The sequence below is a fragment of the Oncorhynchus masou genome, unplaced genomic scaffold (assembly GCF_036934945.1).
Source record: "Oncorhynchus masou masou isolate Uvic2021 unplaced genomic scaffold, UVic_Omas_1.1 unplaced_scaffold_1425, whole genome shotgun sequence".
In the NCBI taxonomy this organism is placed as follows: Eukaryota; Metazoa; Chordata; class Actinopteri; order Salmoniformes; family Salmonidae; genus Oncorhynchus; species Oncorhynchus masou.
Window position 1 is genome coordinate 81,507 of NW_027004205.1, and position 6,300 is coordinate 87,806.

The 6,300-nt window shown below is 40.0% G+C and overlaps 1 long non-coding RNA gene across 1 annotated transcript; it reads left to right on the forward strand.

Annotated features, from left to right (window-relative positions):
• Window positions 1–677: 677 nt before the first annotated feature.
• LOC135530800 (uncharacterized) lies at window positions 678–5,213 on the forward strand. Its single transcript, XR_010453900.1, has 3 exons — window positions 678–899; window positions 1,898–1,996; window positions 5,103–5,213. It is a non-coding gene; the product is annotated as an uncharacterized LOC135530800 (long non-coding RNA).
• Window positions 5,214–6,300: the final 1,087 nt, after the last annotated feature.

The window sequence follows — 6,300 nt, forward strand, 5'->3', positions numbered from 1 at the left end:
CTGTTTTACCCATTAATAAAGTAGTGTAGACTACAGTAGGCCACATAGACCTGTTTTACCCATTAATAAAGTAGTGTAGACTACACTAGGCTACATAGACCTGTTTTACCCATTAATAAAGTAGTGTAGACTACAGTAGGCTACATAGACCTGTTTTACCCATTAATAAAGTAGTGTAGACTACAGTAGGCTACATAGACCTGTTTTACCCATTAATAAAGTAGTGTAGACTACAGTAGGCTACATAGACCTGTTTTACCCATTAATAAAGTAGTGTAGACTACTGTAGGCTACATAGACCTCTTTTACCCCATTAATAAAGTAGTGTAGACTACTGTAGGCTACATAGACCTGTTTTACCCATTAATAAAGTAGTGTAGACTACAGTAGGCTACCTGGACCTGTTTTTACCCACCAATCAATGCACAGAGAAATAAACAAAAAATTATAATTGAATAAAGATATTGGTGATTTTATAAACTAAATCTAAATCAAAATTATATTTGTCAATGAAATGAATGAATGTATTGTGTAGTAATCAAATATATTAAGCATGTCGTTAAATTTGTCGTGTAGACTTATCAATTGTGCTAATATTATATGCAAATTATGTTCTTGCCAGTCGACTTTAACTCAGAAAACAATTGTCCCAAAGCCAAACCTAATTGACGAACCCTGTTTTATAGTATTCCATGGCCTTCACTGGCCAACTACTGTCATGTTTATGATGTACTATGGTGTTGTGTCACTAGACTTTGACCAGATATTATTGCATCCAAAGATCAACTGAACCTAGAACATAGATACAGAGACACTTGTCATCAGGAAGGTGATCTCTCAGCACAACGGAAAATATCTCAATGACTTGACATGTTCTGGTTGTGAATTCAGGCTACAAGGTAAGAATCTTCCCAGGGATTATTGTAAAGTGTGTAGAGACATTAAATGTATGGTGTTATTTTAGTATAGTGAATGACAGTAAAACACTCAGATGTAACAGTCCATTTCACCTGGGACAGCTACGTGACAGTTCCATCATACAAAATGGTGCTAACTGGGGCATAGGCAAGTCACATTCAATAACATGTTGTTCATATAGCTAACTGGGTGTAGTCAAGTCACATTCAATAACATGTTGTTCATATAGCTAACTGGGTGTAGTCAAGTCATATTCAATAACATGTTGTTCATATAGCTAACTGGGTGTAGTCAAGTCACATTCAATAACATGTTGTTCATATAGCTAACTGGGTGTAGTCAAGTCACATTCAATAACATGTTGTTCATATAGCTAACTGGGTGTAGTCAAGTCACATTCAATAACATGTTGTTCATATAGCTAACTGGGTGTAGTCAAGTCACATTCAATAACATGTTGTTCATATAGCTAACTGGGTGTAGTCAAGTCACATTCAATAACATGTTGTTCATATATTCCTATATCGTGGTTATTTTACAATTTGTATATTTTTTATGTATAAATTGTAAGTCGTCTTTCAGAATATCAGAACATTTGTTGTTTTCTAAATTCCAATGAGCTACTGCTTCCTGTGTAATTTGGTAAGAAACCACTGAACAGACTTTTCTTAATCTTAACATCGATATTATGAACTGAATTCAGTAACAGCATAATATCATACCTGTTGAACAAAGCAACACACTAGAATGAGAGAAATTATTAGAAGAGAAAGAGACATTATTATTATTAATAATATTACTATTTTTATATTGGTATTATTTTTATTAGTTATCTATTAATTAAATCACCTGACTGTTTGGGTGTGTCTGTTAGTAAATGTTTAATTTCTAAGAGATCATTAATAAAAGACAACAGTTGACATTCAATAATTAGTTGTCACTGTGTTAACCACAACCAACATGTTGAATCTTTGTTTAGGGGTCAGTGCTCTAAAATGAGTCTCTCTGGGGAGAGAGAGGAGGTGGGCCCTGCCTCTAAAATGCATCTCTCTGGGGGACATGACACCAAAGCTAAGAGGTAAGATGACCATTTATAAAGAATTTATCGAGTTCATTCAAAAAATAAATAGCTATCTTAAGATGAAACACTATATATCCATTGTTAATCAGGAATGGAATGTTGGTATCCTGTATATTTGAATGTGATATGTGGTTGTCTCACGTAGCTATCTTAATTATGATGAAAACACTTACTGTGAATCACTGGGGTCTGTGGAGGTACTGCAGGGGTTCTCAATCCGGGGTCTGTGGAGGTAGTGCAGGGGTTCCACGGCACCCTGACTGTACTCGTTGCAATGTACAACTCTTCACACCCGTTTAACAACTCTAAATAGCTTTGGCATAGTAGGTATCAAGTCCCTTGCCAATAATGTTGCCTACAACGTTGCAACAATTTTCATCAAACTCATATTACACCCTAGACGCCTTCAACTTCCCAATTTATATCCATGCCCAATTTAGGATTATTATTTAACAACATGATGTTGTGCTCCAAAGGGAGAACTTGAAATAACATGATGTAGATAATTAAATCATCAAAAGAAAAACGTGTTTAGAAAACAAGGTTCCTTATAGAGCCAAAAAGGCTTCTATCACTTCCTTAAAATATGAAATCAATAAAAGTTATATATATTTTGGGGTTCAGTGAAGAAGAACCTCTAGAGTTCTGATCAACAAAAAGGTTCATGTTTTGAGGATGTGAACCCAGCAGCCCTCCAGTGGTCAGATCAATTCCACCTGTTTTTTCCAGCGCCCGGCCCGGGATTCGAACCAGCCACCTTTCGGTCACAGCTCCAACTCCAACCTGAGTTAATCTGCCAAAATGAAGACAAAATGCTATGCAGTTATACATAATTATTATATATAACTCAGTGCCAAAAGCACAAGACATACTGTTGCATGTAGGTCTATATTATTTATGGGTTGATCACATAGAAATATAAAAACATTATTTTTAACTAGTGCAATGCAACTACATGTGGAACAGGAACCACTGACTCACTGCATTATTCTATAGTATTATCAAGACACCTGCTGTTAACTCTTAACTACTTAGGACACCTGCTGTTAACTCTTAACTACTTAGGTCAGCTCACGAGGTGTCCTAAATATCTGCTGACTAGGTGGGTAGGTAATTTAGGTAATGGGTAGGTAACTAGGTAATTTATACCCATAAGTATAAAATGTCTTTATTCTCAGCACTTATACGACCAATTTTCTACTCTGAGACACTTTGTGGATATGGTCCCAGATCTCAAGATATTGTTATAAAAAAACAGAATGTTTGTTTTACATAATAATACAAAATGAATATTACTAATGTAACCCACTGTAAAGACTGGGTTTAGTTGATTGTGTTGAACTGATCATGTCTGCGTTCTGGAACTGTCCGCGTCCCCGTACAGAACTGTCCGCGTCCCCATACAGAACTGTCCGCCTCCCCGTACAGAACTGTCCGCGTCCCCGTACAGAACTGTCCGCGTCCCCGTACAGAACTGTCCGCGTCCCCGTACAGAACTGTCCCGTCACAGAACTGCCTCGTCCCGTACAGAACTGTCCGCGTCCCCGTACAGAACTGTCCGCGTCGTCCCGTACAGAACTGTCCGCGTCCCCGTACAGAACTGTCCGCGTCCCCGTACAGAACTGTCCTCGTCCCCGTACAGAACTGTCCGCGTCCCCGTACAGAACTGTCCGCGTCCCCGTACAGAACTGTCTGCGTCCCCGTACAGAACTGTCCTCGTCCCCGTACAGAACTGTCCGCGTCCCCGTACAGAACTGTCCGCGTCCCCGTACAGAACTGTCCGCGTCCCCGTACAGAACTGTCCGCGTCCCCGTACAGAACTGTCCGCCTCCCCGTACAGAACTGTCCGCGTCCCCGTACAGAACTGTCCGCGTCCCCGTACAGAACTGTCCTCGTTCCCGTACAGAACTGTCCACGTCCCCCGTACAGAACTGTCCACGTCCCCCGTACAGAACTGTCCTCGTGGCGCAAGTGTAACAGTATAACTTTAGACCGTCCCCTCGGGTAAACCCTGGGTAAATAATCACTAGTCAGAACCTCAACCTCAGTATACATTCATAATAAAAATCATCTTAATATCTGATATTGTGAGTAAACAACCTCGAGATGCGTCTTCCAGCCCTCCAATTAATTACATCATCCAACCCTCCCGGTTAGTAAATTTACCTCAACATCCCCCGGAGAAGGCAGAGTAACGACACCAGCCTTTTAGCGGGGCTGACAGACTGACCACAACGCTCGCGTCGCTAAATGAATGTCGTCATTAAAAATGACACACTGCTCTCACGAGCCAACGAGCGTCAAGAAGTCAGTTCTATTTGTGACACAGTTCGCGCTGCATCTCCCCATTGGTTTATAGAAGCAGGTACTCACGTGCCATCTCCTCATTGGTTAATAGAAGCAGGTACCCATGTGTCATCTCCTCATTGGTTTATAGAAGCAGGTACCCACGTGCCATCTCCTCATTGGTTTATAGAAGCAGGTACCCACGTGCCATCTCCTCATTGGTTTATAGAAGCAGGTACCCACGTGCCATCTCCTCATTGGTTAATAGAAGCAGGTACCCACGTGCCATCTCCTCATTGGTTAATAGAAGCAGGTACCCATGTGCCATCTCCTCATTGGTTAATAGAAGCAGGTACCCACGTGCCATCTCCTCATTGGTTAATAGAAGCAGATACCCACGTGCCATCTCCTCATTGGTTAATAGAAGCAGGTACCCACGTGCCATCTCCTCATTGGTTAATAGAAGCAGATACCCACGTGCCATCTCCTCATTGGTTAATAGAAGCAGGTACCCACGTGCCATCTCCTCATTGGTTAATAGAAGCAGATACCCACGTGCCATCTCCTCATTGGTTAATAGAAGCAGATACCCACGTGCCATCTCCTCATTGGTTAATAGAAGCAGGTACCCACGTGTCATCTCATTTAGCAAAAAAACATAACTTAACATAAACATAACTTCTTTAAACAATAAAAGCTAATTTACGAACATTTCTGAAAAGTGATATAAGCTTTTTGGAATGAAACTCTTCTTATGTTTCCCCATCTGAGCTCAGAGTAGATGAGAGATGTAATGTTTGTCTCTGTTGTGTTGAAGACCAATCAAGCAGGAGAGACCAGCCTCCCCTGTTCCCAGCTGTGTGTCCATGAAGAGTGACTGGTCTATGGAACTTCCTCTATACTTTAGAAAGGGAGACTTTTCTACTGAACAAAGGTAAGAAGAACTCATGGGTCCTGGTCAGTGAGTTAAACAACACTGTCTCTAGTCATTTCTCCTCTCCCATTTTCCCATTTATTGTTGTTGTTTTCATAATCCATAGGCTAATTATTTTGTCCATTTTCATAGTCCTAAAACAACATTAAACAAACACAACATTCCCTTCCTGTGTGTGTGTGTGTGTGTGTGTGTGTGTGTGTGTGTGTGTGTGTGTGTGTGTGTGTGTGTGTGTGTGTGTGTGTGTGTGTGTGCATTCCCTGGATGAGGAGAAGTAATCTCTATCCTGATTGTCTAGTCACTTTTACCTTTACCTACATGTACATATTATCTCAATTATAGTCTCATTATTACCTCAACTACCAGGTACCCTGCACATTAACTCAGTACTGGTTGTCCTTATAGTCTCATTATTACCTCAACTACCTGGTACCCTGCACATTGACTCAGTACTGGTACTCCTTATAGTCTCATTATTACCTCAACTACCTGGTACCCTGCACATTGACTCAGTACTGGTTCTCCTTATAGTCTCATTATTACCTCAACTACCTGGTACCCTGCACATTGACTCAGTACTGGTACTCCTTATAGTCTCATTATTACCTCAACTACCTGGTACCCTGCACATTGACTCAGTACTGGTACTCCTTATAGCCTCATTTTTCTGGTCGGTAACATTTGAGAGTGAGGCAAATATATAGCATTTTGCGGGGAAAAAACATGATTATTTGTCTCTCTGAAATGAAGACATCAAGTGATTTTAAACAAATACATATCTGTCATTGAACAATCCAATGATTAGCTAGTGAACAATCCCATGCCATTATTAGATAGAGAAAAAACACACCAATCTCTTTCAGAAATGCTTTGAACAATAAAAGCTAATTTACTAACATTTCTGAAAAGTGATATATAGTGTTTTGGAATGAAACTAATGAATATAGTTTTGGAATGAATATAAATATTTCCTTAACATTAGAATTATGTCACAATACTAGGATGCTGCTGGTAATATATTGAGACAAATTACAGAAATCCCATATTTGGCACATCACGTCTGGTGAACAGGTCAGAGTTC